The 12291-nt window shown below is 32.8% G+C and overlaps 1 long non-coding RNA gene across 1 annotated transcript; it reads left to right on the forward strand.

Annotated features, from left to right (window-relative positions):
* Positions 1-7068: 7068 nt before the first annotated feature.
* LOC141378717 (uncharacterized) lies at positions 7069-8255 on the forward strand. Its single transcript, XR_015515503.1, has 3 exons — positions 7069-7100; positions 7873-7948; positions 8080-8255. It is a non-coding gene; the product is annotated as an uncharacterized LOC141378717 (long non-coding RNA).
* Positions 8256-12291: the final 4036 nt, after the last annotated feature.

A 12291-nucleotide genomic window follows, 5' to 3' on the forward strand; every position in this document is an offset into this window, starting at 1 on the left:
CTTCAAGTATCATCAGTGTGGATGATGTTGTCCGCAAAAGAGACAAAAGCGCAAAGGATAAGATGAAAGCTCTTGCAGACACTCGAAAACATGCCACACACATTAACATCAAACCTGGGGACACTGTATTGTGCCGGCAACAGAAACAGAACAAACTAACGACACCATACAGTACTAAGCCACTCACAGTCACCAGAGTCAAAGGCACTATGGTAACTGCAGAACGCCAAGGACACTCTATCACAAGGAACTGCTCTTTCTTTAAAAGACTCAACCAGGAGATGCCTGAGCTTTTGTTTGAGCCAGGACATGGAGATGAAACAGAAGAAAATGTCACACATACAGTCCCTCCAAAATATCCTTTCAGGCACAACCGTAGGCCTCCTGCCTACCTTTCTGATTATGTTTAGGTAAAAAAAAAAAAAAATTGCATTAAAGTTCTACAATGCACATGAAACAGACTGTTCAGATTTTTCAAGTATTCATGTCGCATAGGAATTTTAATTGTTGCAGAGTTTTCTATGATTGGCAACAGTTAATACTTAAAATAGTTTGTTGCATAGTTATTATTGCATATTAAAAAGTTTGTAAAAAAAAAAAAAAAGGAGTGATGTAACATATGCATTTGGATGTGACCTGTGAAGTCACGTGAGTTGACGTCACATGCAGGTGGCGCATGTAAGGAAGTTAGTGTGCAAGTGAATAATAAAGAGCTATGTTTCCTCCAGCATGCGAGTCTATTGTCATCATCACAGAAATACATAAACATCACACTGTCTTGGTCACAGATGCGCCAGCGAGACGCGCACCAACAGTTTATCCTCTTTTTTAACTATGTGTCACTCATTATGTTGTGTGCACAGCAATACTTTAGGATAAAAATGTGCTACTAAACCTTCACAGTCTGCTCTTACTGCTGGAATCTGCAGTCAATGAAGATTCGTCACCAAGGAGATATGAGTCCTCTCGCGCATGCACTCTGTCTCTCTCTCTTTTTGCTTGATTTTCATTTTGACAATGCTGATATTGCATGCATCAGAGTTTTTCACCTTCGTGAGAAATTAAACCCATGACTAACACAGGTAATGAAAAATTCAACTTTAGTCATTTTCTATTTGGAGAATTACAGTTTGCTTAGTCCATAAACAATCATTTTATGAAATACATAATTTATCCAGGCCTTTATATATTTATATTTTATATATAAACTATAAATATACATTTTAACAAAAGTTTAAGAACATTACATGTAAAAAAAAAATCTATAGGGTAGGTTACAGGCTAAATAAATGCGCCTCGTCAGCTGAACATCACTGCGGTCACCGTATGCGCTTCTGTTTAATGCTTCATAAAGACAGATGACAGACACAGTCTCAATAAACACTTGATGCTTGCTGTCAACTAGGCTAGGTAATTTAGGGCATTTGTTATGAGATCGATAGGATCTGTGGTTGTCAAATAAGTTTTCTAATAATATTTTTGCTGAAAATCTGTTGTAACCCTTATTTCTGGCTGTTTACACACCAGTCTCTCCAACGTGGGTATCATAAATAAACGAGGGTTACCAGGGTGAAAATTCATTTCTTTTTCTTTAATGTGGAGCATCAACATGACATTCACAATCAGCATTACAACAGCATTGCATCTGTCAAACTTTTCTCCACTTCCTTTTTTTCTCTCTCCTACTTTCCGGTGCGCCCCCTTAAAGGAGGCAGAGCACATCAATAACTTTCAGAACTAACAGTTATTAAGCTTTGCACCAAACATTTTTTAAAGTTAATAAAAAATCTTTATAAGTAGATTCAATAACATTTTTACATTTAAGTATTAATTAACAAAATATAAATTAATATAATGAGTAAAATGTAAGGTTACACTGTAGTGTGCCTCATCACAAGTAAAATAACCAGCCTTTGTATTTAATGTATATTTTCCTTTCAATGTATCGCATCCAAACTAAATTGTGGCCAGTTTTACTTATTATACTGTGCTTTGACTGGCTATGTAGTTTAAAAGCAAAATTGTTAGCTATAGTATTGAAAAATATAATTCATAATGCAAAAACCCGGCCCTGCAGTTATCTCTCTGAAAATAAAAATCTTATAGCCTATAGCCTACTCGTTTCAGTTTAGGCTATGGGACTAAATATTTTTTTTATACTTACACTATTTTATCCCCTATACTAAACATAAATATAATACTATATATATATATATATATATATATATATATATATATATATATATATATATATATATATATATATATATATATATATTCACTTTGGGTAAAAAACTATAATTTAAGCTTATTATAAATTAGCTTATATATATTTATTTATTTGGTAAAAGTGACATGATTCTCCCCAGCTGTTCTTTTTAGGCTTACAGGACCTTGTCACAACAATGAACAGAATAACAACAACCTGCTCATAATAATAATAATAATAATAATAATAATAATAATAATTATGGTAATATTTTATTACCAGCCACTAGAAGCAAAACCTTAAAATAGGTGTCATTATGTCCCAGTTTGCATATCTCTTACTGGCTTTTATAAAATTAAGTAAAAGCACGCGATGAGCCGCAATTCTGTTTCTCTCTAACATACAAACTTTTATTTCATATATGAAAGAGAATTGCAGCACACCTTGAGTGCATGCGTTTATTTTTTTATAACTGCCAGAAACCATTTTGAGGTTGTGCCTATAGGCAGTTGGTCAAATTATAACAATTAGGCTATTAATAAAGCCAGTTATTCCGTTCATGGCTGTGACAACATCCTGAAAGCCTAAAAAGAAAAGCTGGTGGGAATTGTGTTGGTTTCAAACAAATGAATAAATTAACAAGCTAATTTATAATATGCTTAGACTATCGTTTTTTTTTCATTAGCCACACTTTATTCTGTGTGTGTGGTTACTATGACCCAGATGTGTAGCCAATGAAATAAAATGCTTAAACATTAAAATGTAAGGTTTAGAAAATTAAAGTATAGAAAATAAAATTCAGAGGGAGAGACAGTACTGTAACTGCAGACCAGGGTTTTGTTGCATTGTGAATTACCTTTTTCCACACCATAAGCTATGAAGTGCAACAACTAACAATTTTTCTTTTGAAATAAATAGCCAGTCAAAGCACGGCACATCCCATTATTATGATATTAGCTTATAATAATAATTGTCAGGAATCCTTCTGGACTGACAGATTCATTCACTGCACCTGAACAGCCCCAATCATCAGACTAATCACTAATCACCTTGACCTGTTGCTCATCACTGCTCACACTAGATAAGCCTGGAACACTCACTCATTTATGGTTTGATTTATTTGTTATTAGCCAGACTTTCTCTTCAGTGTGACAGCATTTACCTGACGATGTAGCCTGCCTGCATGCCTACCTACCTGCCTGCTCACCAGTGTCATCCTGTCTGTTATCTTGTCCTGTGAATCCTGTACTGTTTACCTCGACTGGCATCATCTTGTTTTTGTTACAACCCGAAGTTAAGTTCTGTTTGTTTGTCTTCTTTTTGTTGGTATTGGTTATTTCTTTTCTGAACAACCTCAACATTGTTTAAAATATCATTAAATATCCATTCTCTGTTAATCTGCCTTTGTCTTCTCTCTGATCCGTAATATTATTATTATTATTATTATTATTAATAATAATAATAATAATAATAATAATAGTAGTAGTTTGTTTTATTTTTGTTATTCATAATATTAGACATTTGTTTGGACTGTGCTCTTTTCAAGCAGCATTTTTTTCATTCTGCAGGCTGTTCGCTCTGGCAGTTGGTCAAATATTTGTTAGTTAGCCTATCATAAAGCAGAGTTATTCTGCAATCAGGTTATGTGCTCCATCAGGCTTATCATAATCTTAATAATATCTTGTAGTTTGCTGTGCCACAGTTTTCTGGTCTTGTAGTGTGCGCACGTTTAAGGTTTGTGTGTGCTGTAACCAGATTTCATTATTAGTTACGATTTTAAAACTCCTGCAGCAGGTGAGGAGAAAATGAAAGCACATTAGAACAAGGAAAAATCAGATACTTATGAAAATCTTTAACATAAAGACAAATTAAAAATGTAGCAAACAAATGACGGGCTTGTGACCCAATTACAGTGTAACATTAAATAAACCCCTATTTCCCAGAACAAAAATCTATTTATGGGCAGGAACAAAAACTTTGTTCCTGCCCATAAATATACACTTTTATAAAAGGATATACACTTTTATATCTTTCTTGGAAAATATATCTTTTTGAAACTTATTTGATATAATTTGTATCTTTATTTTAATGTATTTTTTATTGGTCTGTTATCTGCAAAATAAGCAAGAAGAAAGAATAGCATGAAGTGCACAAGTCAGCTATATGCTTGGTATGCTTTAACACAATTTGTTATATAATGTGCAATATTTACAGTTCTAGAGAAGCCCGTTTTAAACTGTTTTAATTTTTAATGACATTATCATTCATTGCGCTGATCACTTTAAATGAGCCAGGGCAGGCTTTACAGGCTATTTGCAGCGCTGACCTTGTTCCCAGATCACTTCGGAAGAATGAACTTGGTTGGATGAATGATAGAAGTAAGAAACTCATTGTGAGAAAGAAGATGCTCTGTGCATGCCTGACCACAATTTTTTTTTTTGTTTTTGAGAGAGAGTGTACATGCCGAATTTTGCCAGCCTGTCAAGATGAAAAATTGCTTGCAGCGCCTTAATATTTATAATATAACTATAAGAAATAAGACTTATGACTCTAGAAGAATTTGTTTTATGGATACTGTGGCATAATAATACTGTGATATTGTCCTTGGTTAGTTAAAGATAATGTGTTAAATATTACTTTAAATTCACTTCATTTTGAATTGACTTAAACTGCATGTGTTACCCACTACATTGCAAAGTTACTTGTCAAATTACCATGGACCATTAATTTGAGTTTAAATTCTTTCATTAGCTTGTTTATGAAAACTTTATGCATGAAAAAATGACATTCAGTTAAAGATTCAATAACTGAAATATGAAAAATTTATTTAAAAAAACAAGTTTTATTAGATTAATCATCTTTAGAGAATTGAGTTACACATTTAAATGGTGAGTTGTCGCCATCTATTGTCGTTATGTCATTGCTACAGATTTTAGTCATATTTTGAATTAATAAATCATTATTTCGACTTTTTGTCTTGTAATTTTAATTTAGTATATCTTAACTAACTTGGGCTTTTCTCAACAGGCAGAAAGGAGCTTAATTACAGTTTAATCAAAACTTGTCAATTATTTATTGTCAATTGTTTGCACACAAGAATGTTTTGTCTTGGTGATTTGGAGTTTCCAGTACTAAGACCGAAAGTATATAGTGTAAAGTTTTGCAAACAATAAATGTATAAAAAGATCAAATAAAAAAAACTCTAAGTGCCATCTAGAAATAACCAAATCAGACATAAGAAGACTGCAGTGGACTATCAGGACAGCGGAGAGGATTAGTGCACCTGCCCAACCTCCAGATCTCTACATATCTTTCTCTATACATCTTTATTATTAGATTAGTTGCTACCTGTTTTAGTCATACATATACACAACCCTTACTGTATTTGATTTTGTATCCAAAATGTTTTATTATTTACTTTATCCACTTATGTCATTCTGTGTTCTTGTGTTGATTTGTATGTATATACTGTATGTATATGTGCTTCTATATGTGCTTCTGGAAAAAAAAACACCTTGTGTGTTTGCACACACTTGTCAAATAAATCTCATTCTGATATCTCTGGACACATATTTCAAAGAAATCTCAGCAGCTGAATAACAAACATTATTATTATACATTATTATGCCATCAAACATAACATTACAGAAGATGTCTGGCCTTTCATAATACTAAATATCTGCTACAGATCATTGACTGTAAAACATTTATTGTGATTTTAGTGAAATTACATTATACATTTTAAAATAAGCAGTTTCAAGAATGAATAAATGATAGCACTTTAAAAAATGAGACTAGTTAAAAAAAAAACGTGTTAACGCGTAAATTACGTGTTAACGCGTAAATTACGTGTTAACACGCAATTACGCGTTAACACGTTTGTTGCAGACGTTTTGGCCCCAACGGCGTTCCATAGAGTTCTGCTCATATAAACTGTAAAAAATATGGACGTAGTGTCCGTGACGTCACCCATAGGTTTTTGAAGGGCGCAAATGAAGCTTACTGTAACTCTGTATATACCACCCCAAGATGTAAATTTTTTTGGACCAACTTCTCTGACTGCATTCAATGGAAGAGAGCATGGTTATTACCTGAAAAGTTCAGCATATCCAACAAAATAAGAGAGATACATTTTAAGATCTTGCATAATGTTTATCCTACAAATTCCCAAATTGCTAATTATTTTGATATGTCTAATTTGTGTACTTTCTGCAATACACATGAAGAGACTTTATTTCACTTATTCTATAGTTGCACTCACATTAAACATCTTTGGAATGACATTACTTTTTATTTATCATCCATTTTTAAACATGATTTAAATTTGTCTATAAAAGATATATTTCTGTATTTCTCGGATAATGATCATGCTCTTGATCTTATTGTAAATTTTTTTGTGTTACACTGTAAATTTTTTATACACAAAAATAAGTTTCTAAAAACAATTCCCGTTTTTAATACTTTCCTTGTTGAAATTTCGTATAATATTGAATCTCTTAAGCTTATTAATAATAAGAAGAATAATAAGTTTCTTAAAGCTTATGACAATCTTTTTTATTAATGTTTGAGGCTGTGTATTTTTTTTTCTCTCTCTCTGTCTTTCTTATTTTTTGTTATTGTATTTTTTCTTCAATGCAGTGATGTTATTATTCTTGTATTCAATAAAAAAAAAAAAAAAGATAAAATAAATAAAAAAAAAAATAAAAAAAAATGAAGCTTACTGTAGGCGTGGTCAGCCGTCGCCATCTTGGAAATGCGTCATTCTCGGATACTCGAAAATGGGCAGAGGCGGATCTTAGGGGGAGTTAAGATTACAGTTTGCTGAAACCATAGAGACCATCCCACCACCCGCGACATTTGAATCATTTGAACATCTCAGCGTACTATCGAGGTAAATTAACCTGAAACTACACAACAAAACTTAAAATAATAAATGTTGTTGATATTATTATGGCTCTCTGTGGCAAGCCGTTTTGACTTATTCTTAGGATATGCTTTATTGATTTCAACATTCAGCATTCATTATATTTCTTTTGTTTGAAATAACTGAATTGTTGATATCAACTATTTAATTGTTAACATCAAAAAGTATTCTTTATATAAAATTCTTAAATTAAATATTTTTTTATATCAACAATTAACAGTTGTATGTTCAATGTTGGCAGTTGATATTGTTTACTGGTTGAAATGTGATAAGTAATGCTAGTAAAATGTGACTTGGGTTTATTTACTAACACAATAATGTATTTATTAATAATAGTTCAACATTTAGTAATGCATTTAATTTGAGCTTGTTAACATTATCTAAAGTATTGTGAGTATAACATTTATATTGGAACAAAAGTATTAGTTAATATTGATGTGTTGTTTGTTGGGATAGAATGATATTTGGTTAAAAATCAACAATTTGAAAATCTAGAATTTTAAGGAGTCAAATATTTCCATAAGAAAATCCCCTTAAAAGTTGTCCAAAGTTCTTTGCAATAATATATTTACAGTAGAAAATATTCAAAACTTGTCACTAAATATCACTAATTTTGACTCACACAATGCATTTTGACTACTCCTGTTTGTGGACCAGGATCACATTTTATTAATTACATCTACTAATATTTAATAATGGAACATTATTTTAAAGTGTTACCAATGTTTATATCTTTCAGTTATTGATTGCTGCTTACATCATGGCCTCCTCTGAAACATCCTCATCCACGTCTGTTAGGTCACAAAAATTAAACTGTAAGTTGTAGTCTTAGTTTAAAAAGATATGTTTTAAGTTGTTGCTCCATTATTCTAGTTTTTCTCCCTTGTTACATTGTCAACAAAAAAACTGACAGCATTTATTAAAATCACTGATTTTGTTTCCATAGACACAGTGTGGATCATTGGTGACAGTTATGTCCGACGAGGTGCCCAGAGAGCGCAGGAGACTGTGGGCAACAACCTTGGGCTGCCTGGGGCCCATATCTCTTGGTTTGGCTGGGGCGGTTTAAGGTGGAAACGACTTCCAAAATACTTCCAGGACTTGATTAAAGGAAGAGTCGTACCAGATGTCCTTGTCCTTCATTGTGGAGGAAATGATATTGGGGAGGTCACCAGCGTCCTGCTGGTGAACTCAATGAAAGAGGACTTGCTCCAGATGAAGCTCCAGCACCCTGATATGAAAATTTTGTTTTCATCTTTAACACAGAGGTGCTGGTGGAAGGCTGGTGCTAAGCCAGCTAAACTTGACAAGGCCCGGAAATTTGTTAACAGTGTTATGGCTACATTTGTTGATAGCCTAAATGGTGCCATGATTATGCACTCTCACATTAGACATGACAGTCTTGGGCTATTCCTAAAAGATGGAGTTCATTTCACACCTATGGGAAATTATATTTTTTTAAGCAGTATTGCCAACTGCCTTAAAGACCACATTCAAATGCAGTGAACAGCCAATAGTGTCACTGCTTTTGAATTTGGGCTTTAGGGCCCATTTGATTTAAATAGCCTTGACCATTATGGCTAATGTAGAGTTTTTTTTATGTTTATTCTTAAGTGCCATTTGTAGGCATAACACTGTTAACCTCTGCTTTTCATATAGTTTATTTTTTTATTTTATTATTATTATTATTACTTTTAATCATTCACAAATTTTTGAAATATTGTTACAGTTTTATAAATAAATTCATTTCATTCTTGAATGACAACGAGTTCTTCAATTCAGTATCTGGGAACACTGCTTTCAGAAAATAAATTAAATTTAACTTTACATTTGGCCCATTTAATCTAAGAATAGTTTTCATATAGAGGTTTATAGATAATTATATCTATAATCTAGCATTAAGTAGATTACAAGTTTAACAAAAGACTAAGCAGCACAATATTCACCTAGGTACAGAAGTTAAAGACTCACTATGGAACCTGTTACCGGAGCGCTCCACATCTGGGGGATGGATACTATGATCAGCTATGGAATATCAACACACAAGCACGAGATGTCACATGAAATACCCGAGAGAAAGATGACAAGGTTAAAAGACTGGTATAATTTATTCACTATGGCCTGTCTTGGTTAAAAGCCCACTCACCACGACAAGGTGCAGGCCAGGAGTGGGAACATATAACATGGGACAAACATATAAGACGCTACAAACCACAGGACAGGACATGTAAGAAAAGGACCACTGGTCCAGTCTGGCATAATCACCTAGAGGAAAACTTTACACAGACAAATAGTTACTTCTTTCACAGACTACTTTACATGCAAATAATACAACTTAAAGGACATAATAAATGTGTTTTGCTTCTGTTTTTCATGTAGTTGGTCCCATTTAAAATATTTTGGATATACATATTTTATTTTACTTACAAAGTGTAACAAATAGCTTTTTAAACTGTCAAATTAATTTACAATTGCAAATTCTAAAAACATTCTACAAAGTCTGTTTTTTATATATCATTAGATGAATTAAATTTGTCTGTATAAATATTGATGAAGGAAAAGCCACAAATTCTTATGTTACTCTTTAAAAACACCATTGTGTTAATTCAACTGTCACAATAAGGAATTTTTGTTGTGCGGTATATTGTCAGAAATTGTTGCAATAAGTGATATTATTGTGATATTATTATTATTATTATTATTATGATCAGTTTATGCTACGGATTATATAATGATTATATAACTGCAAAATAATGCAAAGAGATAAACACTTTACAATACTTTGCTTGAATTCTATAATTTATGTTAAAACGTGTAAATGTCCATGTATACATACAAATAAAATCATATTAAGTAAATAAATAACAATTATAAACTGACAACAGTGAGGTAGAATGTAAATGTCACTGTAAAATGGCTTGAATGGTATTTGTGAATTTGTAAATATATATATTTATATATATATATATATATATATATATATATATATATATATATATATATATATATATATATATATATGTATATATATGTACAATTAACTGCACAACAAGCCATATTATTTAATAAATGTAAGAAATAAAACCAACAAATTGAACAGACTGCATAAAACCATGTACAACTAAAGCACAAACACTGCAGAAGCCATATTCATTAGACGGAATTAGCAGACGTGACGCGACCACGCGGGCTAGCTGCAGCTGACAAACTGTCAATCACGGCTGTCACTCAAGTGACCACTCCCTTAATTATGCAAAAGAAAAAATCATTAATATAAACCAAACGAATAAGTTATAAAAAAATTCACCCCCCTCAGAGTTGTCATGAAGGGTAACGCTAGCTATATGCACTAAAACCATCAAATGTACCAGGCTTTAAACATGTTTTTATCAGCGGTAAAAATGGCCAATTTCCCATTGCAGTCAGAAATGACCTGCACTTCCTGGAGCCAGCCCCCCAAGGCGAGTCGATGAATTGCAGTTTTAGTTACTTCCGTATTGGCTTCACGGGGGAGAGCGGGAGGTTGCCGCTTGGTTCTGCTACAGAGATCGCGGGAGATGTGTAGCAAAAGTCAGAGCGCGGGAGATTTGTAGTTGTACTGACGAATCTGAGAGGTTGTGAGTGCCGACCTGTGGTTGTAGAGCAAAGATGCAGTCAAATTTGCTTTGCACACGTGTGTCTGTCACTTTGTATTTGTGAATGACATTTTACAAATACACAACTATTAATCTGCAACTTCCAATTCAAAACACAAGTGTGTGGATTGTTGTGTGTGTGTGCAAATCGAGGATTTCAGCTGTTCACATCAGAGCTGTAAGTGTACATTTCAACCTACACATACAAATATTCTTATCACAAGTGCTCACATTTACATTTGCAAGCTCTCGAGTATTGCTACTGATTTACTTTCATAGAACCTCAGCTCAGTTGGCGTTTCTGTGTGGAGTTTGCATGTTCTCCCTGCGTTTGCATGGGTTTCCTTCGGGTGCTCCGGTTTCCCTCACAGTCCAAAGACATGCGGTACAGGTGAATTGGATAGGCTAAATTGTCCGTAGTGTATAAGTGTGTGTGTGGATGTTTCCCAGAGATGGGTTGCGGCTGGAAGGGCACCCGCTGCGTAAAAACTTGCTGGATAAGTTGGCGGTTCGTTCTGCTGTGGCGACCCCGGATTAATAAAGGGACTAAGCCAACAAGAAAATGAATGAATGATACTGTTCATGGTTACCACAATGTGCACAATATACTATATATTAAATATAATATATATATATATATATATATATATATATATATATATATATATATATATATATATATATATATATATATATATATATATATATATACAATATGTTATTCAAAGATGCAACCAATGTTGGCAGAATACATAAATGTTAATTCAGTTCATTCATTCAACATTTTGTGTTAGGAAAGTGAGTAATTTTTTATTTATTATTATTTGTGGTGTGCACCTCACCTGTTGTAAATAATGTAAAAAACTGCACCATCTATTCAGTAAAATGGCAATAAGAATTTATTTGTAAACAGTAGTTAATATACAAATGGTTGGAGTAAATAGCAAAGAACAATGTATTTTATAGCATATATAATCTTTGTTTATGTTAGTGCAAATGTTCTCACTTATGTCAGACTGCATTAATGTAAAACAACAACAACACATAACTTGATCTTACAATTCTGGTAAATTCAATGATCAACAGTAACTATGCTTAATAAATTACGTACATGTATTAGTTGTTAACTCATGTTAACTAAGTAAATTTTGTTGTGAAGGGTGGTACCATTTAGACACTCATGAATGTTTTAACTACTGTGAAACTACTGTGTACTTACACTGAAAATACACTAAATCTGCCCTCTTAAAATACAGTGAGGAACCGTTGTTGATACACAGGAACTACCATGTACTTACACTAAAAATACACAAAATCTGCCCACTTAAAATACAGTGAAAAACCGCTGTTGATACACAGGAACTATCGTGTACTTGCAATGAAAATACACTAAATCTGCCCTCTTAAAATACAGTGAGGAACCGTTGTTGATACACAGGAACTACTGTGTACTTACACTGAAAATACACTAAATCTGCCCTCTTAAAATACAGTGAAGAACCACTGTTGATACACAGGAACTA

Source organism: Danio rerio, chromosome 18 (assembly GCF_052040795.2).
Source record: "Danio rerio strain M-AB ecotype USA chromosome 18, GRCz13ab, whole genome shotgun sequence".
NCBI lineage: Eukaryota > Metazoa > Chordata > Actinopteri > Cypriniformes > Danionidae > Danio > Danio rerio.